Consider the following 26269-nt stretch of genomic DNA (forward strand, 5'->3'; position numbering starts at 1 on the left):
CAAACTTTCATGTACAGAAGTCTGCCATCATTTTTGTCGCTTTATTTTGTGTGAATATGTAAATAATAGCATCATTTTTGCATGATTCAATGTGTATCAATTGGTAGCCCTGACATGATACAAAATAATGCCCCTTCCCCACAGAATATGTTGAGGCGGCCTGAGACACTTCTACGTCACAAATAATCGTATCCTTCAGGTGGACTGGGGGCCCCAGGAAGGGTGGGCGCCTTCTTGCACCACAGTGAATGCAGGGGTCTGCATTGCGCCCCTGCTTTGTAGTGCCACTACACTTAGGTCCTGTCAGTTTGCAGACATTTGAAAACTTTTATAGTGCCACAAAGATAAGCAAGTACCATTTAAATGGCTTAACAAATTAGGTTCAGTGAAAGCGAAAGTGGGGTAAATTAACATAATTAACAATCATATTGAGTAATTAAAATCCTCGTCTGATTTTCACTCAAAAATTTTACGTTTGAAATGTAGGCCTAAATTGGCATTCAGTCGCGTCTTTACATGCCATTACTACTAGCCTCTCAGTGTGGCAGTAAGGTGTGCAGTGGGGGAAGAGGATGTAGCACCCTGCCGATGGCAGAAACTGCAAGGCTCTGAGACAATGGCTTGTGATAGCACTTATAGGCCCACATGCATCATTGTTACATTTTGCACTTCCTAATTTGTGAAAAATAAGGAATCGCAAATTAAGAAGTGCAAAATGCTATGCATCATTGTTTTCGGTATTCATTTGGGATTCGGTAAAAATCGCAATTTTTACCGAATCCCAAATGAATACCGAATTCTTAAGTGCATTTTCGCAATTCCTATTGATTCCTATGGGCCAAAAGGCCCATAGGAGTCAATGGGAAGGCATCAGCAAATTGCGAGTGGCACTTTGAAAATTTCATGGGTGCAGGGGGGGGTCCAAAGGACCCCCCCATGCACCCCTGAAATTTATTTTTCGCATCATGTTTCACACACACATGTCCTAAGGACATGTGTGTGTGAAACATGAATGTAGAAAAAAAAACATTTGCAGCATTTTAAACACTTTTTCCAAATTTACCGAGTGGTTCAACCACTCAGTAAATTTGGCACCCTAATTGCGACTTTGCACTTGTGAAAGTAATGATGCATTGCTTTTAAGAAATCGCACATCTGCGACTTCTTAAAAGCACCCGCAATTTTAGAACTCGCAACAATGTTACGAATTCTAAAATTGCTTCATGCATCCCAAAAAGCACTTTTGCATTCGCAAACGGCCGATTTTAAGTAATCGCACCGTTTGCGACTACAAAAATGCTTGATGCATGTGGGCCTTAAGCATATTTGGGACATGCTGCAAATGGCATCGTTTTCAGATGAATGTATAGCATAGCGTGACCAATAACAACCGAGCGCATGTGTGCATTCACAATTTAAATAAATGTGGAAAAATACTAGCTGTAGCGTCGTCTTTTGCTTGTGACAAAAATAAATGTGGATAAATACAGAAAAAATGGCCAAAAAATAAATATGGATAAATACAGACGGAAATGGCAAAAAAATAAATACCATAAAACCGGGAGCCCTAATTATAATCCATCGCGGTTATGTGCTAACTTTGGTTTGGCTTTATCAAAACATGTCGTGTAAGGTGTCATACGATTTGGAATACTATCCCCTCGACAGTCCTGTTGATGGGGATAGCATTCCACCCTTCTAGAGGGAGAAGACATGTTACTTTACTGAAACGCGGTTAATCCCAACCAGAGCCTCAGCATCACAAAATGGATGCTGCTGCCACCGACACAAGTCTGACCTCCTGCTGATGACTGAAACTCGGCAGAGGAGGCCTGGACAAAGGGTTTCCTGTCGCAGGGAGGTGCTACACCACCCCAGACAGGAGATAGTGTATTGGGGCAGGGAGGGCTGAAAGAAATCAGACAGTGCCTGGGGTGCACAAGGCTTCCCCTTGCATAATCCGGTCAAACCGGTTCTGGGGCACAACAGCCCCAGTCCCAGCGCGACCCTGGACAAAGGGAAAGGGGTGTAACCACCCCCTTCCTGGGTCCCACCCATAGGAGGGACCTAGCAGGTAATCCAGCCCCTTAGATTGGTATAAGAATGGGAGCAGTGCCAACGCACTCAGATTATCCTGACTGAAACTTATGAAACGAAACTCTTGACCCTTCGACATCCTACTCGACGTAGAAGACTGAAGAATCTCCCTTGTGGTCAAGGAGGGACCACCCTGTGCAAACAGGCACCATCCAGCACCTCGACGTTTGCTTTGTTGCAGTTTCTCCGCTAGCTGAGATGATTTCTAAAACCGGCATCAAAACTACATCCTATGCGGATGATATTCATCTGCTTTTTACTTTTGATAACCCCTCCACCACCACTTTTGATCCCCTCAAATCCTGTATCCGAGACATTGCTCACTGGATGGATCGCAACTCTTTGAGATTGAATGCCACTAAGACGGAAGTGCTATTTTTTAATCAACCTTCTCCTCTCGACCCTAACATCTGGTGGCCGGTTGATCTGATCCTAGCCCCTATCCCTAAAGAGTCAGTTAGGAATCTTGGAGTTCGCTGGGACCAACAGCTATCCTTGAGCTGTCAAGTCCAATCAGTCGTAGCTGCCTGTTTTTCCAAGATTAAAATCTTAAGAAAACTGACCTTCCAAGTGACCATAGAAAGACAATAGTCCACGCGTTGATCATCTCCCATCTGGATTACGCTAATGGACTCTACTTAGGACTCTCAGCTGGTCTTTGTCACAAACTTCAAACCGCCCAAAATGCCGCTGCTCGACTGATAGGTGGTCTCCCTCGGAGACACCCCATATCTTCCTACCTTCATGACTTGCATTGGCTCCCCATGAGCAAATGTATCGAGTTTAAGGCAATGACACTCGCCTACCACTCCACCCAGGGTAACAGATCTGCTCACCTCAGATCAATTCTTCGTCCATACTGTAATTCACGCTCTCTACGCTCCAATTCCAAAGGCCTATTGGTCATTCCGAGATTTAAAAAATCCCGCTCTGGAGGAAGAACCTTTGAACTAGGTGCGGTCCAGCGGTGGAATAGGCTGCCTTTTAAACTACGCATGAGCAAGACCGAACAAGAATTCCGCCGCACTCTGAAAACCTTCCGGTTCTGCCGTTAATCGCCCAGCTCTGGTCCCTTCTTGAGATCCGCAATCACTTAGCGCCGGGACACCCCGTTGGGGTAGCTGTGCGCTTTATAAAAGACACAAAATAAATAAAAATAAATAAACTCGAGCAACAAAGTTCGACAAGACCCAGGGTGCCTGCCTTCTAACAGCCCGATCCACAGTCCCTGCAGAGCTGAGACCCGTGGAGGCGACCTGAAGCGTGGGGCCCGCCATCTTGGAAAGACCACGAGACTCTGACCGTGCAGCCCACGAGTGACCCTCGAAGCTGTGCATTGGGGCTTGAGAAGCCGCAGTCCTGAGCCTCTCTTGCACTGAAGCTCACCCCTCTACACTCACCGAGTGCTACGTGGGGCCCTTCTGCATCTTTTGGCTCAACGCATTGGCCTGGTCACTTGCCTGTTGGCTTGTGGCCCCTGTGCCAATGAACCTTGAAATCTAACTCATGAGTCAGGTTGCTCCAGACTTGCCCTCGCTTTCCTGAAAAGGAGCACCCGCTCTGACCCTCCTGGTCCGAGTATTAGGCAATCTTCGAATCCTGCGTGGGTTGCGCTTGCCAAGAGTTGTTTGCTCCAATCCGGAAGCCGACACCGCCGACAGCGAGAGCCTGCGTGGGACAGCTCGTGATCCACTCCTGGACACCCTCGGTGCCCCAGAGTCCACGTGGCAGCGGAGACAAGCTTCCCATCACTGACCTGATTGCGCCCGACATTGCCTGGTTCCTTCCTGGTTCCACCCTGGTCACTGCTGAGTGACCCAGACTCTGTCCCCTCTGGTTTCAGATCATCTTTATCTTCGATCCACCCTTGGATCACACCGGACACTTCTCGTCTCGACGCCTGCAGCATCTTCAGCTCCAAGCACCATCAACCTGTGTGACAAAACCCGACACTACTTCGCACCTGTGCACCCGCTTCCTGTGGGTGAGGTAACTCAGCAACGCTGGTGTTCCTACACTGGTACACACCTCTAGTGTATGTGTCTAAAGTTTCGTCCTTCTAGATCAATTGGAAGTCTCCTTTAACGGCAACTTTATAACTTTTACGCACCATTGACTTGACATTGGGGCATGTGTGTGCTTTAAGCGCTGCACCCGAATCCCGCTGGCTTTTCCCGACTTCAGCATTGTTAGTCACGACTGCTCCCAGCGATTCCCTAGGCCCTAGGCCTAACCACTGTTCGATTGGTATCTCTTATACCACTTTTTTAATCTATGGTTTGCGTGGCCCCTGGGCCTCATCCATAATTGTGCAACTTTTATATGTTTAACTGTGCTTTTGTTTAAACGCTTGTGCCTCTGCACTCATAAAGAGTACAGAGGATTATTCTAGTAATAAATACATATATTTTTATAATATATAACTTGTGTGGTGTCCTTTCATTTGATATTACAGGATTGTGATTGGTAAAACAGCTCGCTTAACACGACCTCTTGAGTTAAGCCTTTAAGGCTGCTTAGTCCATGCTACCATTAAGATAGCTTTTCTATAAGGTTGACTTACAACCATCACCATAAGGGATTGTTTGGACTGATACAAGGTGCCCCCAGAATTGGAGACATCATATATCAGGCTAACTTCTCACATTGGTGAGCAGCGGTGCGGATTTGAGCTTGCTGTTGTTTTACCATTGCAATATTTTTATCAAATTGAAAGATCACATCAAATATCTTAGGTACATATAAACAAAGCTTAGCATATTTAAGTTCTACTGAACTTAGCAGTTGTAGATCAAAGGGCTTAGCACACCCTGCCTACAACTCACTAGCAAGGTACAGTAGGAAAACACTTAGTGTAGGTAAGTGCACCACTTACACCTCACTCGCAGTCATGGCTGGCACAGAGGGAGCTTCAGGCTCTTAACCTGTGATGGTTGACCTTACCAAGGCACCTTCCAGCTATGACAACCTCAGACACAGAGACTTGAGTGCCTTGTGCACTTCAAGGGGGCTGAGAAAGGGTCACAACCCTACCATTCCCATCCTGATAGCCATCCTGGAGAAGGATGACCTTGAGAAAGCTAGTGTAGCTTCCTTAGGATCAGGAGATGGAGTGACTCCCCCAGAGAATGAGAATAGCACCCCAGAAGATGAGGTGGACCCAGAATCAGAAGAGGAAGGGTCAGATCAGGATCAGAGGGGTAACCAGGTCCATGTGGGGAGGCTTAGCCAAGCCAACTTGGACCTACTTGGAAATGGAGAGGGCCAGCACCTCCCCAGAGTACAAAGCAGAATTGTTCCAGGCAATAGAAGATTGAGATCACCTTCTAGGGGCTCTCACATTTCTAGTACCTCAAGAGAATCTCAAAGGGGAATGACTTCCCCCCAGAAAAGAGAGCATAAGGCCAGAATGAGGGCTGTCCAACTCCAGATAGAGAGGGAAGAGGTAGCCTTGGCCCAAGCTAAACTTGCTTTGGCAAGCGAACAAAAATTGAGTGGCTTAGATGCCACTGGCGGCAGCAATATTCCTAGAGAGAAAGACAGGTCCTATGATACTAGAAACCTGACAAAGATTGTGCCCCCTACACAGAAGGGGATGACATCCACAAATGGATGACCTCTCTGGAGAGAGCCTGCATGGTACAGCAGGTTCCTCAAGAACAGTGGGCAGCTATCTTATGGTACTCCTTTTCTGAGAAAGGGAGAGATAAGCTCCTCACAGTTAGCCCTGATGATGCTTAAAATTACAATGTCCTGAAGAGGGCTCTGATAGATGGGTTTGGCCTAACCACTGAACAATACAGGTTAAAGTTCAGAGATACCCAGAAGACACAGACACAGGACTGGACTGATTTTGTAGATTGTGCTACTAAGGCTCTGGAAGGTTGGCTACATGGCAGCAAAGTACATGACTTTACAGGATTGTATAATTTGATTATGAGGGAGCAGATTGTAAGTAATTGTCAGACCCAGCTTTTACACCAGTACCTTGTGGACTCAGATCTGACCTCTCCACAAGAATTGGGTAAGAGGGCAGACAAATGGGTCAGAACCAGGATTAGGCCTAAGAATCAGGGCAATGACCAGAAGAAGGAGTCTACCAAACCTTAAGATAAGGGTGGGGATAAATCTAAAGAAAAGACTTCCCCATGGCCTCAAAACTCCAAGGATGGGGTGGGTCCCAAGATACTTCATCTACCCAGAAAAAACCATATCCCCCAGGTGGTGGGAGCACCCCCAAGAATTTGGCTGGGTTTACTTTTGGAGCACAGGTGGATTCTGGCCTAACCAGGTCCCCTAACTTAGCTACTCTTGTTTGTGATAATGGCATGGGGTTTGCCAACTTCACTGCTTGCCCAAACACTTTGAGCAAGTACAGACAGAAGCCCCTCATCAATGGTCTGAAAATTGAGGCCTTTAGAGACACAGGGGCTAGCATCACCATGGTGGCTGAATGTCTAGTCCCCTCGAGGCAACTCATACCTGGTGCCACATACCAGGTGACCAATATTGATGGCATAGAAATCAATCATCCCATGGCAGTAGTAAGTCTCAGCTGGGGAGGTGTCATTGGCCCAAAGAGAGTGGCAGTGTCACCAAACTTGCCTGTGGACTGTCTACTAGGAAATGATTTGTAAATCTCAGCCTGGGCTGAGGTTGAACAGGAAATCCATTCTAGAATGGTAAATGTCCATGGAAAGGTTAGTGGGGCTGTGAAGGCTACAGCCCCAATCCAAGATGTCCGTCCTGAAAAGGTTGGTAGGGCTGAGCAACTCTCAGCCCCATCTTTAGCTAACTCCCTTCCTGAAAAGATTAGCAGGGCTGTAATGATAACAGCCCATACCCAAACCGAGTCTCCTCCTGAAAAGGTTGGTGGGGCTGTGATGGCCACAGCCCAAACTCAAACTGATTTCTGTGTTGTGAAGCCTGAAATGATGGATCACTCCACACAAACAGAGAGCATGGAGGAGGAAGAGAAATCTCCCCCTCACCAGACATTAGGAAAGGATCAGCCTCCTCAGGGAACTGATCTTACCCCTGATGAAGGAACTGTCCCAGAGGTTGTTAGGCCTGGCCTGACAGAGCCCCTGATGGCAGTGGACCCTTCTCAGGTGGGACCAAGTCTGGAGCAGGTAACCTGCCCCTCTCCACCTTGCCTTACTCAGCCCAGGGCTGCAGAGGACAAGCAGTGCCTCTGCACTCATAAAGAGTACATAGGATTATTCTAGTAATAAATGCATATATTTTTATAATATATAACTTGTGTGGTGTCCTTTCATTTGATATTACAGGATTGTGATTGGTAAAACAGCTCGCTTAACACGACCTCTTGAGTTAAGCCTTTAAGGCTGCTTAGTCCATGCTACCCTCAGGATAGCTTGTCTATAAGGTTGACTTACAACCATCACCATAAGGGATTGTTTGGACTGATACAAGGTGCCCCCAGAATTGGAGACATCATATATCAGGCCAACTTCTCACATCCCAGATCCGTCATTGGCTGACATTTGGCAGCAATGCAGTCTACCAGGAATGACATGGTAAATAAAATTGATGCAGTGGCCATTGATGTTAATCTATTAAGATGTGACTTACGCAAAGTAACAAGCAAGGTCACTGCAAATGAGCAAGACGTGGAGGCCCCACAGACGGAAGGTAAGCTATTGAAGGAAATTGTCTCAGATTTCTCTAGACGTATGTCTGTGCTCGATGATATGGCCGAAGACCAAGAGGGACGATTAAAGAGAAATACTCTGAGATTTGTGGGCTTCCCGGAACGAGCGGAATGGCCCTCTGCGGAAGTGTTTTTGGAGGATTGGATAATCAATGTCTTGGCTCCTAAGAGGCTATCAAAATTCTTCAATATAGAAAGGGCACACAGAGCGTTAGTCTATCCTCCGCAGCCCGGTTCTCCGCCGTAAGCCATTATCGCACGATTTTTCAGTTATCGTGACCGGGATGTGATATTACAGGCTACTCATCAAAGGGAAGCGCCGTCCTATGAGGGGCATCACATTGCTATTTTTCCGGACTATACACAACGTGTGCAAGATCAAAGGTGAATATTCATAGCAGTTAAAAGAAGATTACGTGAAGAAGTGATGAAATATAGCTTGTTATTTCCAGCCAAATTAAGAATTGAACAAAATGGGAAAGCATTGTTTTTTTCTGTGTGCACGAGGCAGCTGATTGGTTGGATGATCTGGGGAGACATGGGCCAGATGTAGGTGAAATAGATTTACCGATTTTAAATTACCGAATTTTACCGATTCGGTAATTAAAAATCGGTAAATCTATGGGGTCGACATGTAGGTATTCCAGATGTGCTGCAATACCGAATCGGATGAATTCGGTATTTACCGATTCGGTAAATACCGAATCGGTAATGCCCATTCATTCCTATGGACTTTGAAGCCCAAAGGAATGAATGGGCATTACCGATTCGGTATTTACCGAATCGGTAAATACCGATTTTCACAAGGGTGCAGGGGGTGTCACTTTGACACCCTCTGGCACCCCCAAAACAGGCTCGGGTGCCATGTGGCAGGCATACATGCCCTAAGGGCAGGTCTGCCTGTCACATGGCATAGATGTGCATGCACACTATTTTACCATCAAATAGGATTTGATGGTAAAATACCGATTCGGTAAGGCTCCTGGGACTCTGAAGAGTCCCACCTACATATGGGTGGCTCAGATTCGGTAAATTTACAGATTTTTTATTTTACCGAATGGGTAAAATTACCGAATCGGTAATTTTACCGATTCGGTAAAATAATGCCCCCTACATGCCTATCACCTATTTACCGATCGGTAACGGCCGAAAATACCGATTTTCGGCCGTTACCGACCGACCTACAACGGGCCCATAGTGCACAGAGGGGCAGAGTCTCCCAGAGATCCAAGCACTCAAACACATCCGAACGAACTGGGTCTCAGAATAGACCCTCTACAAAAGCACAGCAGACATCGATGGATAGCACGGGTCGAATCCTGGTAGGCCCGGATGGAACACTGCAGCTGGCTGACCCCTCTTTGGAATCGGATACATCCACACAAGATCAGCCTTTGCCTCCTACTGCTTTCCAAAAGAACGTATCATGAATGGGATGCTGAAATGAAAATGACTCCTAATCATACTCAGATAAGTTGTGTGTGGGTTTGATAGGAGGGGGTTAAAATGATGGGGAAATGTTTATTACATCTAACGCCTGGCGGTAAGGACACACCCCTTACAGAGGTTGAGGCACGTACAGAGAGCTAGAGGGCTCTTCCTCGCACCCCAGCAATGGCCTGACCACTAGCAAACCAATCTTATACCGAGATTTCAATGTTAAACTACACAATGCCAGACGTTACTGGTTATGATGTTATGGTTATCACTAATTTGGTTGGTTATTGTAGTGGAAGAAACTGGAAGGGAAGGTGTGGGGCGGGGGAGGCGGCTCCTAGAACTCTGTCATGGGAGATGGGACTCGCACCACTGCCCAGGGGCTGGGGGGTGAGGGGATGGGGTATGAAGGGGTGGTGCTCCAAATGGAGGGGGAGGGGGTTGAGCTCCCTAATTGGAAAATTGTAGCAGTGTCACAGTACATGAGGATATCGAAGTGGGAACGATGGACACATGGAAGGAGGTTCCTAGAATGGCAAGTATGGTTCCCCTGTGAATAAACTACTTACCTGGAATGTGAGGGATTAGCAATGTTTAGTAAACAGAGACAGGTGTTTTCCTATTTAAAATGGTATAAGATTTCCATAGCATGTCTGCAAGAAACACATGTTTGGGGAGACACAATACCATGTATAAGATGCGGATGGAGGGGACAGATTTATTCTACATCATACTCTGGGTTTGCTCAGGGGGCCCTCATTTTGATCACTCCGGGGGTCCCATTTCAGCACCTTCATCATGTCGCAGACCCTGAGGGACGTTATGTTGTCTTGAATGGCAGGTTGGGCGGTCAAGAGATTTGTATTATTAATGTATATCCTACAAATTCTGACTGCCCGGATTTTTTCCCTGCTGTGGTTGCAGCAGCGACTCCCTATTTGGGGATAGGGGCAATTATGGTGGAGATGTTAACTGTGTATTGGATGGGGAACTGGATAGGGAACCCCCCAGTCAGAATACTAAGCCAAGACTAACAGGAACACTGAGAGACACATTGGTGGGAATGGGATTGAAGGATATTTGGAGAATAAGGAACCCAGCTGTGAGAGCCTTCTCCTGTCACACGCCCGCAACTAACACCTTTATTTGATTAGATCAATGTTTTTTAAGTGCTGAGGTGATCACGGAAGTTCAAGACATACCAGATCTACCCAGACATATTTCGGATCACTCCCTGGGGCTACTTACATTGGGTTTCAGGTGTTCTAGACGGGTGATACCTACATGGCATCTGTGGGTTGAGGCATTGTCAGAGCCACCATTTGCCAAAACAATTGAGGAGGAACTTACCAACTACTTTAGGGAGAATTGGGGGACAGCAGCTAGAAGGGCGTTGGAATTAGAGGCAATGAAGGTAGTGGTAAGGGGAATATGCATAAAAACTTCATATGGGGTGAGGCAGCAGCTAGAAAGAGATGTGGCAACTCAGTAAAAGAAATTACGAAGGCTAGAATTACTTCTCCATACACACCCCCAACATATAGTAGAATGGAGCAATGCCCGCAGGGACCTGATGGAGTCCCTTCAACATCTGGGGAAATATAACCGGGTGGCATAGAGACAGCGGCTCCACATGGAGGGGGATAGATCGGGGGCGTTGCTTGCTAAACTGATAAGTAGTGAGAAACCGACACCCTCTATAGTACAGATGATGGATACACATGGGAACACAGTGTATAATCAAGCATCGATCATAGAAGTTTTAACAGCACACATGGAACTGGTATACGCCTCTGAGATGTCTCCTCCACAGGAGAGGATGCAAGAGTTCCTATCAAGTGAAGGCTTGCTATGTCTAGAGAGAGAGGCTGGGAATGGGCGTGTCGACCCAGTCACCAGAGAGGAAATTCTAGGAGCTATTCAAAGGTTGAAACCCACCAAAATCCTGGGCATTGATGGCTTACCAGCAGAATTTTATAGAACATTTGCACCCCTTCTGGTTGACCGCCTTTTAGAGGTATATAATGAGGCCTGTCTGATACGATGAGAGAGGCCATGGTGATTATGATCCCCAAACCCGACAGAGACTCACAATCAGCGAAGTCTTTAGACCGATTTTGCTTCTTAATATAGATATGAAGATTCTAAGTGGGGTGATGCTCATCGTCTTTTGCCTCACATATCTTATTTGTTCCATCCCGATCAATCGGGGTTTATTCCTGCATGCAGTACAGCAAATAACCTCAGACAATTGGCCTTGGTCTGGCATTCCCCTCGCATTGAAAAGGAAGAGCACGCGGTTGGGTTGCTTGATATAGAACAAGCTTTTGATTCAGTGGATTGGGAACATGTTTGGGTGACACTGAGGGAAATGGGGGTGGGGACAGGATTTTTTTAACTGCCTCAAACTAATATATACGGCTCCATGGGCTAGGGTACATCTAGGAGGATTAATATCTAGGGCCTTTAAACTTCAGATGGGCACCAGACAGAGGTGTCATTTATCACCATTACTATTTGCGACAGCCATGGAGCCACTGGTGGGGACCTTGCTATGACAGCTGGAGGCATGGGAGATCCATTTAGGCAACACTAATCACGTGGTGTCCATGTATGCAGATGATACATTAGTATATCTTCGTCAGCCGGCCCAGGCGGTCCCTAAAATGCTTGATATATTATATAAATTTGGCGAGATATCAGGTCAGAAAATAAATCCCAATAAGTCCAGGTTGCTCCCGATTGGCTGATTGGCACAGAGGCTGCGAGAAGCGCTCCTGGTGGTGGGGCTTCCATGGGTGGACTCTGACCCTAAATATTTAGGAATTAGACTGGCAACGACTCCAACGAGATATCTGGAACTTATCATAGAAAAGGTGATTGAAGGTATAAGAGGCTCGAAACACTTTTGGCAAAAGTTACCTCTAGCTTTCATGGGTAGAATGCAGTTATAAAAATTATTATACTTCCCCGATGTTTATATGTGTTACAACACTCGCTATCTGAGGTTCCGGTACATTTCCTTAAAACTTTGAATAAACTAACAATAGAATTATTAAGGGGATCAAAACGAAAATGGGTGAGTCTTGGGACATTGCAGAGAACATGGCAGAAGGGTAGGTTGGAGATTCCGCACCTGGAGCTGTATTATATGGCGTCCCAACTCCAACATGCTATGTACTGGTTGGAGGAGAATGAAAATTGGAAGAAAAGATTGCTCGCTGGCACATATGGAGGGGACTGATTGGCAAATCTATTGATGATGGGAGCGGGTGTCCCCCGGTCTACCCCATATATAATCAAACATGTGGCGTGGATATGGGAACAATCTGTCAAAAAGGTAGTGGGGCACGCCCCATATGCCCCAGACATGCCTTTATGGGTGGTACAACGCTTTGCCAAAATAGAAGTCTCAATGTCACTCCGTAGGTGGAGGGAGGGTGGATGCCTGACGATGGGAGATCTTTTCCACAACAAATTCTTCATCACTAGGGAAAATGCGGAGTCAATGTTTGAGCTGGGGATGGGGCAATTCCTCCAATATGGAAAGATATATCAGGTTACTAAAGAACTCCGGGCTTCTACCCCTGAGGAACCAACGGTGACAAAGGTGCTGCAGGTTATGATGTATATGGCACGGGTGGGCGATTCATTTCACACCTATATAGGGTGTTGCGAGAAGATTTAATAGTTGAACCCTTACCAGGTTAGGCTCAATGGGAGGATTCTATGGGGGAACCCCTGTTGGAAAAGGTTTGGATTAAAGTCCATGAAGGAGCCAAAGCAATAAATTCAAACGTAAGGTTTAAATTGACCCAGTATAACTTTATACACCAGGCATACCTTTCAACCAGATCACTCAGTAGGATCTTCCCAACAAGATCAGATAGATGTCCTCGCTGTAGACCTACAGACGTGGACTTTCTACATATGATATGGACATGTCCAATACTGTCACACTTTGGATTGAAATACTGGAGAAAATAAAGGAAGCTACAGGATGGAATGTGCCCAAAGAAATAGGGGAGGTGGCGTTGGGTCTCCTTTCTGCTCCCAAAAATAAAAAACTAAGACTAATTAGACATAAATAATAGATACTGTAAAGGAAACAGAAAAGAAAGTAATGCTGGATATGTGAAACAATGATGGGGGAAGGGAGCGGGAGGGGGCGCGAACAGTTGCGGGATTATGTTGTCATCCTCTGTTACGTGATATACGTTGGCATAACAGATGTATTTAAAAATATGATATGTAATTGGTCAATAGTAAAATGTGGAAGCATAAGATTATGGTATAAATATCTATGAATAAATGTTTGCAAAAAATAGCAGCTGTAATTTGTAAGATGCCAATAAAGAAATATTAAAATAAAATAAGGCTAGATGTGGGACAAAAAAACCTAACATGTGGTCGGCCTAAAGCTCATATTATATTGGAAGAATTTCTAGTATACCCCAGAGTTGATGTCCTACCAGGCAGGCTTGCTGTAGATTTTATGCAGTATGGGTGCAACTGAAATGCCTTGGCTTGAGTATGTTTGGGTTACTCTTTCAAACATTGACCTCTGGCAATTGTGGGATGTTCCCCTTGAGTCCGGTGAAATATCTAAGGCCCAAATAAAGATTGCTATTGGCAATATGAGCTAAATCTGTTGCATGCCCAGTCACAAGTAGAAACCCTAAGTTCGACTTTCCTACAATGGAAAGATAGTTACGGGTTGGAGCACTTCCGGGATGACATCTAGCCGGCAGCTGCATGGAAACTCTGTTTGTAGTTTAGGTAAGGGTCCCTGCCACTCCTTTCTTACACAGCTGGGTGGGGGGTTGGATCGAGGCCATCTTCCCATCAATGTGATCTTTGTCTCTTAATGACTGTAGCAGTAGAGCACGTTTTATTTTTCTGAATCAGTACATCCGACCATTGTGTCACAACCTAGGGTACAGGACATGTAGAGCAGCCCTGAGAATCCTGAAGTGTGAGTTCAGTCAGTGTGTAGTACTTGCAGTTCCACAGTTTCTGTTGGCTATGTGGAGAACCAGGCAATCCTATATGAAAAGATCTATTGCTTAGTGTTACTTGTGGTTTAATTAATTTGATCAATAGAAATACCTGTACCTACTTTTTTATATGGATTTTAATGATGTATCTATGTCCAATTGTATTTATTCATTTTTTATTACTATAATTGTTTTATCTTTATTGACTTTGTACTTTAATGTCATGTTGTTGAATAAAGTTAATAATTGATTGACTAACCAGTGTACGCTAATCTGCATTTTGTGATCATTGGATATCGGTTGGCTCTCAACATATGATCCTGAATAAACATGGTATGTGCTTGATATGTATATGTATTGGATGCATGTATATTATTGAATTAATTAATTTATATATAAAAGCTCTTTTAAAAAAATATTTTGGGTACGCTTTATTGTTCAAAAGTTGATTTTGTTTGATTCTCTATAGGTTGGATTAATTTTATATCAACCACATTGCAAGTGAAAATTATATGCAATTTACACTCCTTCAGGAGCTCTTTGTTTATTACAGTTAAAATCCTCAGGACGGCGATATGCACTTCGACAGACTCATCACCTGATGGCTTCCTTGTGTGTCTTTCCAACATGGTACTTGGTTCCTATGTAAACTATTTTTCAAGCTGAACCATGATCTCCTTATGCTCATCGCACCTAACTAGCTTTACCCTTGGTGATTTCATTCCAGGCAAATGATCAAAGATTTCTAGTCTTGCATCCACTAACACTCCAAACATCAAAGCTTTCTTTCACTCAGGTGTGTATGCTTTTCATCAATGGCTTACCAATAGTTTTTCAACGGAGCACTGCCATTGCTTCCACTTTAGGTTTGGTTTTCAGGAAAAAACTTAGGTTGGTTAAAAGCTGGACTGTGGTAAGCTAAATAAGCTCTTAAATTGATAACTGGCTTTTTGGATCCGTTGAAATAAGAGAAAATATAAAAGAACATGCTTTTTTGCAAATGGGTAATGTTGGCACAAAACAACTATACCTTGTTTCAAGTCCAACAAACACACTTCCTAGATGCAAGAAAATTATTTTTAATTTTAAGCTTAATCACTGTATAGAGACAGACAATGACAATCAAAACTATGTCAGAATGCACTGAGACAAAACAGGCATGCATGTGACCTGTTGGATTTGGCATTCCCCTCTCCCCCAATGCACTTATTATGTCATATGAGGTTTGCATTGTGTGGCTAAAATACATGCATTTGTACAGCACTATGTAACCCACTAAGTTACCCCTGCAACATGTAGGCCTTCTATTAGCCAGTTTGACTCCATTTTGTATTTCGTAATCCTTATTAGACTGCTTGGGCTGTGCATGTATTAAGCCCCATGTATTCAGAATTGCTTGATATACTGATAATGCACACCTCTGGCAGGTGCTAGCTCATCTCTGTGTAGCTCCTTTGTAAATGCCCGGCTCAGGCCGGTAGTTTTCCACTAGAGGTGTAGCCGTAGTCTCCTGAGAGGTTTAGTATGTATTAGCGTACCCTGGGAAGTCAGTCCCCTCGACAGACATCCTAGGGTGAAGGTCTGACTGGGCTTCTCTGCAGAGTATATACCTGAATAAATGTAAGTTTTCATTCTCTACTGTCTGACCGACTTTTCATTTGAGAAGGCATAGCAGGTGGTCATATGAACCCGCGTGGCACTGGAGGCCCCCATCCTTCAGACCTATACAGTGATCAGTGCTTAATTCGAGGCGCTTTATTGTCAACCCCGCACTTACGAAGGTCTGCTACATAGTGGCAGTGTTTGTCTAATTTAGAGATGAGCACTACAACAGATGTTTATTAAGGCAATATGCATTAAAAACGGCTAATACCTGCTGCTCAAGCCATTCTTATAGCTTTGGGGGGCTGGAATAGTCTGAACTGTCACACTTGTAGGAGTGTGATGATTAGTAGCTGTGTTGGTGCTGCCACTGGCAGCGCTGGTAGGGGCAATGGGTGGTGCAAGCTACAGTGGCCACCTGACGAGGGCCCTGGCACTTATTTATTTTTTACAAATGAAGTACTGCCTCTAATGTTACGTGCGCAGTAAGTAAGGCAGGTGCATGTGACCAGGGCTGTGCTGCTAGCAACGATCAAGAGGATTCAAGTGCACTGTGATGCACTTAGCCACTGCACTGCAGCTTGAAGTGCCAAATGCTGGACATTGAAATGTAAGGCCGCAAGGTGCTTAAACGGACAGTTCACAGTTATAAAACATTCCTTTTTGTTTTTGCCTACACACTCAACTCAAGAGTTGCAACAAACAAGTGAGAGCGCCTTCCCTTGGTCCACCACCACTAATGCAATAGGAAAACATATCATAAATATGCTTATCTATAGATGGGGTTGCCGCGTTTTTTAGAAACAAATATGGGCCATTTGTTTACTTTTGCTATTTTGGGACCACCAAGAGCAGGTAGGTGAAAAATAACTTGTGTACAATTCTGAGGATTCAATGGTATTATGAACAATATCCTTAATGTTGCTCTAGTAATCATTCTAAAATTAATTAAAAGGATCTCAAATACTTGATAACTTATTTAAGTGTTTACTGTTTTAGGTTTATAGTTCAGAAAGGAAAATATCACATTTCACTCCATTTCCTAATATTTTTACCAGCATAGCCTTAAAAATACAGGCCATGCCAGGAAAAAAACATGACAATGTTGCAACCCTACTATGGAGGTGAAATGGCCAATGATAGATGAATTCCCAAATCTTCTTGGTGCCAATACTTTGAGAAGCATGAGTGGCCAGTAGAAAAATGAAAAGCTGGATTCTTCTAGAAAATGATGGTTTAACAGAGAGAAACAGTGGGGTCCACAAAGGGCTAAGAAGAATACTCGTTTGTAATGCAACCCCCGCCACTGACATAGACGCAGCGCTCCGGCGTTCCATTGGAACATGTAGGGCATGCCATAAAAGTGTTCTAAAATACAGTGACATAATCCCAGTGAAAATTAAACCCTAAACAACTCTTACTTTTCTTTGTCACAGTCCACCACTAAGCCCTAAAATCACTCTTACCTCCCTTTACCAATCTGCAGCCCCAAAACCTAAAATTACCCATCCCTTGCTTTATCAATATCCACCCCTAAACTGCGTGGTGCAGGCATGCATGGAAAAGGTACAAATACTTACCTGCATGGTAAAGGCTGCACGGTAAACGCATTCCATAGTAAAAACTATCTTGTAACCGCCTTAACTGTACATGTTCTCAGACCAATGAAAGCTTGACAGCTTGTACTAATCTAGCCTGCTGGATCTGTTCTGCTAGGAATGGAAGATTGCACTTGTGACCCTCTGTGTGCGTGGGAAGCTTGCTTTGCTACCACCATTCTGTACCAATGCTTTGAAGAAGCAAAACTTGCACTCCTGCTGCCTGATTTGTATGTGTCCTGTGATGGGGAAAACATGCGCTGCTGCTGCCCTCCATCTATTTGTCCTCTGAAAGAGGTAACTTGCACTATTTCTGCCCTAGGTGTACTTGTTCTCTGAATAAAGGGAGTTTTCAGTGCAAAATCAAGGTGTTTCCACTGCTCGTGAATTTAAAAAGGATACGTATAATGCACTTGCACAGCATGCACTATGAACAGGGACTGGGGTACTGAGGAAGTTCCTGTCCCCAAGGGGACAATACTTGAGCACTAAAGGATGTTAACCTTTTCGCTGCTAGGCCTTTCCCCCCACCCCGTGCTAAGCCTTTCGTTGGCTATTTGGAGTAGTTCATGCATAGGCCCGCGTAACTGTTTGTCCACAAAAGGTATCCACGCCATATTTGCGCCCTTTTCTTCCAACCTCATATGGATTTTAAAGATACCCAGGGTTTTTGGATATCCTTGAAGGGGACGCAGAAATAAGCCAAAATACAGCAAAATAAAATTGGCGGAAGTGGATAAAAGTGCTGCAGAAGAAAGCATTGTGTTTTTACCCTGCAATTGGTATCAAAAAAGGGGTTGTGGGGCTGAAATCATCATCTTCCCCGCTTTCATGGACAAGCAGACGTTAGTCAGAAAACCAACATTTTTTTACAAAGTTTTGGCATTTTACTGGGACATGACCTATTTTTGCTACATTTTGTGCTTTCAACCTCCTTCCAGTTAGTGGTCGAAATCGGCATGAAAGCAATAATGGATCCTGGAAAGCTACACAATTCAGAAAATTAGATACAATTGTGAATTATGCAAGGGGTCATTTGTGTTGATCCTTCAAGTTTTTTTTATAGAAACTAACAGTTGAATATAAGAAAAATTAAAAATGAGTTGAAAAAACAGCAATTTGGGCCAGCTTTTTCACTTGTTACTTCTTCTAAGTATGACAGATGTGTGAGAGCAATACACCATTACATCTGCTGGACCCTTCTGGTTGTGGGGATATATAGGACTTGTAGGTTCACCCAGAACCTGAGGAACCAGGAGCCAATAACTGAGCAGCGCCTTGCAGTAGTTTTTCATTATGTACTGGGTATATAGCAATTATTTAGGTAAAATATAAAGTGTGAAAAATAGGTATCAAGGACACCTACATATTTCCGAAATGGGAACAAATATGGAGTTTAGAAACAGTAGCTGTTTGTATATTCTCGAAATTGTAGTTACCCATACTAGCCTGTGAATTGCAGGACATTCTTTAAAGTGACTTCTTTTTTACACATTGTCTTACATTAGGAAGGCAGAAATTCAAAGAAAGGCAATGGGTAATAACAGTTGCTCTACAATTATGAGTTCCCCTAAGTCTCCCGATAAAAATGGTACCTCACTTGTGTGGGTAGGCTTAGTGCCGGCGACAGGAAATGGCCAAAACACAACGTGGATACACCACATGTTTAATGTGAAAATAGACCCTTTTTTTGCTCCTTGCCTAGCTGTGGATTTTGAACCCTAGCTCAGCCAGCACCTAGAGAAACCTAGCAAACCTATACATGTTTGAGAACTAGACACCCAGAGGAATCCAGGATGGGGTGACTTGAGTGGCTTTCACTGTGTTCTGGGAAACAGATTTTCCTCACATTTCTGCGATGGAAAGTTCTGGAATCGGCGCGAAGCCACAAAATTCCACCCTCCCTTCATTTCCCAAAGTCTTCCAATAAAATTGGTACCTCACTCACATGGGTGGGACAAGTACCCACGACAGGCAAACCCCAAAACGTATTGAGGAGACATCCAAATTACCTATCACAAAAGTACCTGGTTGCAAGGGGGGGGGGGAGTCACCTGGATTTTTGGCTCCGGGCTCGGTGGCCATCTGGGGAAACTACCAAACCCACACATTACTGAAAACTAGACACCCGGGGGAGTCCAGCGAGGTATGGTTTGCATGGACTCCCCAACATATTCCTACCCATAATCCCCTGCAAACCTCAAATTTACCTGAAAAAATCACCTTTTTCTCAAAGTTCTCTGTGGGAAAGTTGTGGAATACAAATTTCCTACCACCCAGCATTCCACCAGGTCTCCTGATAAAAATAGTACCTCACTCATGTGGGTGGACCAAGTACCTGTGACAGGCAAGGGCCCAAAACGTATTGAGGAGACATCCAAATTACCTATCACAAAAAACAACCTGGTTTTGCAAGAGGGGTCACCTGGGTGTTTGGCCCCGGGCTCGGTGGCCATCTAGGAAACCTACCAAACCCACACATTTTTTAAAACTAGACACCTGAGGATGTCCAGGAAGGTATGGCTTGCATGGACCGCCCAACATTTTCCTACCCAGAATCCCCTGCAAACCTCAAATTTTGATGAAAGAAAATCCCTTTTTTCCAAAGTTCTGTGTGGGAAAGTTGTCGGTTCACCGGTTTGACACAAATTTCCTACCACCCAGCGTTTCCCAAGTCCCCTGATAAAAATTACACCTCCCTCGTGTGGGTGGCCAAAGTACCCCACCTCTACATATAAAAAAAATCCTCGGTGCCTAGTGGGCTTTCTGACTCCCGGGGGGGGGGGGCAGATCACGGGCTATTGCTCATATGCCTCAGGGGGGGGGGGCGGAAAGACTGTAGGAATTTGGGGGGGCATTGGTATGTCCATTTTGGGCAGCCCCCACCCCTAAATTAAATTTTAAAAAGAATCCCTGGCATCTAGTGGGCTTTCTACCTCTCCAGGGAGGCAGATTGGTGGCTACTGCCCCTATCTGCTCCCCGCGGGGCAGAAAGACTGTAATTTTGTGGGGGTGGGTGGGGGCATTGGCATGCCCATCTTGGATAATACAAGCAGGATCTGATTCTCTACTCTCTGGGGCATATTAGCAAGGAGCCTCGTTAAAATTATCGCTGTTTTATCGGCGGGAAACTGCAGATAAAACGGCGATAATTGGCTTGCTAATATGCGTTATAGAATTCCTATAGAATCCCAGGTTAGATGTGCAGGACATCTAACCTGGGATTCTATAGGAATTCTATAACGCATATTTGCAAGCCCATTATCGGCGTTAAATTGGCAATTTCCCGCCGATAAAACGGCGATAATTTTAACGAGGTTCCTTGCTACTATGCCCCTAAATGTCTTTCAAGGGGAACCAAACAATTTTACAACAGAAACGTAATCAACGTACTGTGACTTTCCCTTGCTTTCATTTAACTTTGCTGCATTCACATTTCAAGATTCTTGGTAGAAGTTGTGAAAATGATTGAAAGCATTCTGATTAGGAGAGATTCAGAATGAGGTTGAACGGTAAGTACTTAGGGAGGCCTTTATTTCTGTAAGGGTCCCTTGTACTCAAGGTATTGTTGCAAGGCGCTCAGGGGTTTATTCACTAGCCCCTTGAGCCGTAGGTGCGTCAAGTTTAATAAAATGGAAAAAGTGACGTACCAGCGGCGCAAGGGGCTTGTAAATAAGCCCCTCTGTTTTCAAACTTGTGGCAGGGTGACACCACTAAAAACGTGCTTAGCTCATCCACACACAATTTTAATGTAGATTTGAGAGTTTACCAAAGGGAGAATGTGAATGTTGATAGAAGGGACATAACCTCACCAGAACGAGTGAACCCATATCTAGGAGCCTGTACAATCAGTGAACAGTAGTACTCTTGAATGTTTACAGTGGTGGATGTGGACTTCACTGATGGACCATACCATGCTGGGAAGGTAGATTTTGTCATCCTACGCGAGTATATCAATATATGGTAATTCTATTAGAGGTTTGTCTCTTTCTTTCAAGTGTGTTCTGTTTCTTTTATTTCATGTACTTTTAGGGAAACTGTACAACATTCCTCTCACTCCATGTTTCGTTGGTTAGCTACTTGTGTTGTACTTGTCCTGCATGTGTGAGAGAATCGTGTGAGGTTCCTCCAGCTACTGCAACCAACTCTTTAAATGTTCTTTGAGTTAAGAAAACCTGTGCTGCTACTGCCCATGTTCTACCTTTGTTGAGTTGTGGAGCTCGGTAGAAAATTATTCATATTGTGAATGCTCGTTTTAATTATTAATGTGAATGAAAGAATGAGCCCGCCACAAAATATGGGAGTAGAGTTTACCTTTGGTTTTATGTGTGAGGAAGCAGATTTTGAAATGGAGTAGATGACTCTATTACAATTTAAATATACCTGAAAAGTGGCTCCATGTTATGTTTGGCCAGTTCTGTCATTTTAGCCAACATCACTCTTCATTCTGGGGCTTTGAACCCATACAGAACGTTTCCAGGCATAAATATAAGCCCCACAATGTAGCATGCTGTTGGCTGACAGGCGAGGAATGGCTGATGTGTTCTAGACGTCCACTTGACAGACAAGTGAAATGCGTAAGAGAATTTCTATCCTGAGTTTCTGCCTTTTTTCTTTGGGTGGGTGGGAGGGCCGAGTTAGTCTTTCAATTGTAAACAGAACATTTCACTGCTAATGGACTAAACATGCCTAGGGGAGAAAAATGGCAAGGCAAAAAAACATTGTTTCCTTTAACAATGCAAGAAGCAGAGACACTAGGAAAAGACAAGCATTTACAATGCAACGGTCTCGCCTTTGCAAAAGTTAGAGCTATTGGCATTGTAAATGACAAAAATGTTATGTATGTGTTGGTTTTGAAAACAGATAAATTAATAGCATTGTCATTTACAAGGCCAATAGCTTAATCTCTCGCAAACGCGAGACCTATTGCATTTGCACACACACACAGAGCCACACACACACAGAGACACACACAGAGCCACACACACACAGAGTCACAAACACAGAGCCACCCACACACACAGCTACATACACACAGAGCCACACACACACAGAGAGCCACACACACACACACAGAGCCACACACACACATAGAGCCAGACACACACACAGAGCCACACACACAGAGCCACACACACGAGATTAAACCTTAATTCAGACATTATAACGTTTACTCGATTTTAGAAGGCAAATCACTCTATAAGAGGGGTATTTATACAACATGTAAGGTTACGCGTATTCTAGAAGGTGTGTTACACAAAATTTAAAAATAGTATGTGTGATGTGAGGCTGCTTACATTTCAGCTGTAACAGAGCTGCGCAAATGTCAAATAATGCTAGAGTATCATGTATATAATTATACATACTGACACAGTGACGCGTCAATAAGATTCGAAATAATTTGCCTTTGACAATACAGACTAGACTAGTTCACAGAGCTGGAACTGTACAGGAAAGTTACAACACCTTCGAACAGCAATAACCCCACTGCGAGCGAATAACTGCACAAAACATGCTGCGGTCAAGGTCCCCCGGGGGCACATTAAAGATGGCGAAGAAATGAAACGAGCAGAGCTGTTTAACTTTGCAGCAAATGTAGCCAGGGCCCCCCACTGCTACCGAGCCTTCGTAATGCGTGTAACAAGCCCGGGCCGTCCCGGTCACCCGCCCTGAGAGAACACGTGTGTGTGTTTGTGTAGCACCCAGATGTGCAGCTCAGGCGCGGTGCGTCCATTGGGGCGTAGGGGCATAGCTCCCCCGCCCGCAGCTCCCTCGGCGTCTTTGAACTTAAGTAAACTGAATCAGTTTACTTAAGTTCAAAGACGCCGAGGTAAAACTGACAATCATGTCAGTCAGCATGACGTCAGACTGCCCACCCCCTTCAGAGTCTGAAGGGGGTGGGCGGTCTGGCGTCATGTTGATTGACATGATTGTCACCAGGGGCAGCAGGCAGCAACACAAGTGCGCATGAGTGGGGACAGAGGGCGAATGTTTTACCCGTGCCCACTCATGAGCACTTGTGTTTGCGCATGCCATTAGGAGCCCTTCGGTCTCCTAATGGGTGTGCTGCGGGCGAAAAGTAACCTGTGCCCCAAGCCAATCCTGGCGCTGCAGCGGCTCCAGGATTGGCTGAGAGGGGCTGCCAGTCACAACCAGTGCCAAGGCGCCAAGGGGAGCAGAGATGGCGCGGATCCGGACCGGCGGAGAGAGGTAAGTTTTGTTTTTCTTTTATATTTAATTACCCCCCCCTCCCGCGCGACATCCCCCCCGCGAGCCGCGACTGGCAATACCCGGTCGTGCTGCACCATGAATCACAGAAGTGTGCGAGCAGCAGGCCAGGTCACAAAGTTAGTGGCAGCCGGGCCTTCAGAGACATTAGAATATTCCCCCAACATGGTCGTGTCTGCGACAGGCATGCACGATTTACGGGAGCGGCACTCCTAAACCCTCACAAAATATGCAAGGCAGTTGGTATTTGCGTAGCACGTGCCTTCTTTAAGCGCTGCCCCTCAGCCCTGCTGCCCTGGTAAAAGTGAGTTGTGTCGTTGTTCTGGGTTGTCTGGAATAAGTGTTGGAATACATCTACTGCCTGCATTTGCAAATGTGTTGCCACGTGCCTCTGAGGGGCATATTTGTCAGACATATTTGTCAAAGACCGGTGCCTCAATCAGCAACTGAAATGTAATGTGTTGTAGGGGTCCTGGAGTCGGCGTACCTCTTCCTGCACAGTGCCAGGAACCTTAAACATTAAAAAGATCTCCTTCTGTCAGCCTTTTCCTATTTAAACATATACATATTTACAATTATTTGGTCTATAAATGCCATGAAACTTCGGCCAAGATTTACTGACTTTCTCTCAATGCAGTGGTGTGTGAAAATCTGCAGAACTGCATTGAGCGAACATTAAAAAAATGTGCACCGCTGTGTCTTGGGGAAGTAGGGCAATTTTAGCGTGGTGCTACTGCTAAGCATTGTGCTATGCTATGGCATAAATACGAACCAGTGCCAAGCCTCAACCTAACATGAAATGTGCCGGGCTGGTGTGAACAGATAAATGCCTCAGCTTGATTAGATATGGAACTGGGGTGGAGTTTGGGCCGTGTGGCTGCCTTCATGCGGGTACCTGCGCTTGATTATTTGCACTGATGTCTGAAGAACATTGTTTATAATCAGCTTTATTTTTTGCACTGGGCATAATGGGAGAAAACAATTTTACAGCGCATTAGCGAATCCTGCGCATGGTTGAAGATCGATAAAGCTAGTGTTCCTCCTCGCATCACGAGGGGCAGCATTTTCATTTTCTGTGTCAGGCGATTCTGGAGTTTCTAGAAGTGCAGCAGCTGTGTTAAAAGAAGATGAATTTTTAGTTTTCCAATGCCTCAGGAAGTTGTCAGGTTTCTTGCTTTCACGACTGCATTACATTCAGGATAAAGCCTCTTTCTGTTTGGTAAAGTATAAATTAACAAAGGGTACACAATTAGTATCCTAAGTTTGCACGACCGCTGCAGAGTGTAATGCCTAGACTTGATTTTAATTTGTAGTGTCATTGGGTGACCATAATTTACTTTCAATCGCTTGTGAGTCATGAATACATGTGCTGAATAATGAGGAATGTGACCCCTGGGCTGCACGGCCCGTGGGCATGCAAAATATTCTTCTGTTAGATCTTGAAATCCGCAGGCAATGGCAAATGCTATTACAGAATGTTGCAAGAAGCAAGTCATTATTAAGAAGCATGCAAGCGCACAAAGCCCATAGGCTAACATTGAAACGGCTGTGTGTATTTGGTGGACTTGTGACTACGCTCCACATGCTCCACGTATCCATTGTAAATCACTCAAGAGTAACTCCCCACCCATTCCTATATTCATATATTGGTATAGTCTAGTCTACTCTCAAACTAGATGAAGTTAACCTAACCATTTGGTTATGTATTGGGATTGCTTTATTAACCTTCCTGCTTCCTCAAATTTGTTTAAAAATGCGCCATTTGTCCACTCTTTTAAAAAAAATCCTAGGAGGAAAATTCTCCCGAACCCCCTGTAGGTTGTTCGGGCTCGCTCTCTACGCTGGCATGCCGCAGTGCAGTAAGACAATAATTTTCCGCCTCACCACTTTCAAATGTCACCAGCCACCACTGGTGCAGCTGCAGCAGCCGGGCACACTGCCGCCCATTCCTGCCGGATGGTTGAGGAGTTGTGACATAACGTAGCACCGGATGTTCGTGCAGCTTGGGGCATGGCACAAGACGGGGATATCTGGTACAGCCACGGAGGTGTTCGCTAGTGCAGACTAGGCGTTTAGGCAGGGAGCATTCAACAGTGCAGGCACTGAAACTCGCAACAAACATTTGTAAACCCAAGCGGTGTGGCGGCTGTGCAGTAACAGCAGGTGGCAAGAGGGCCGGTGGCCCATCACTACATGGTGGTGCGGGTGCATGCGCCATTTTGTGGTACCCTAGGAACTTGGAAACCAGACACATTGATCCACTCTCTTAAAATATCCTGGCAGAGGCAGCGGGGAACCACTCAACGGCATAACAAGGTGGAATAGGCCCCAATCCAAGAAAACAAATTAAGCTCCCGGGCCTCTTAATTGAAAAGACAAAACACAGCTATACTTGAGGTTCAGGGGGACCCTCGCACCACTTGCATCACTTCACCTGGGCCATAGAAGACAAGCCTGCCCTCCTCCTGGCGCCATTTTCTCCTCAGTGCTGAATATTGGAAAGCTGCCCCTCTAACAACCCCCAGCCCTCCAAGCCCCCTCAATCACTGCCAGGCACGGGCACCGGGGGCCAAGTGGGTTAAGCCCACCTAGCAGACAGATCTTCGGAGGCGAGCGTGGGGGAGAGAGCAAGACAC

This window comes from Lissotriton vulgaris, chromosome 1_1, assembly GCF_964263255.1.
Source record: "Lissotriton vulgaris chromosome 1_1, aLisVul1.2, whole genome shotgun sequence".
NCBI classification, from domain to species: domain Eukaryota; kingdom Metazoa; phylum Chordata; class Amphibia; order Caudata; family Salamandridae; genus Lissotriton; species Lissotriton vulgaris.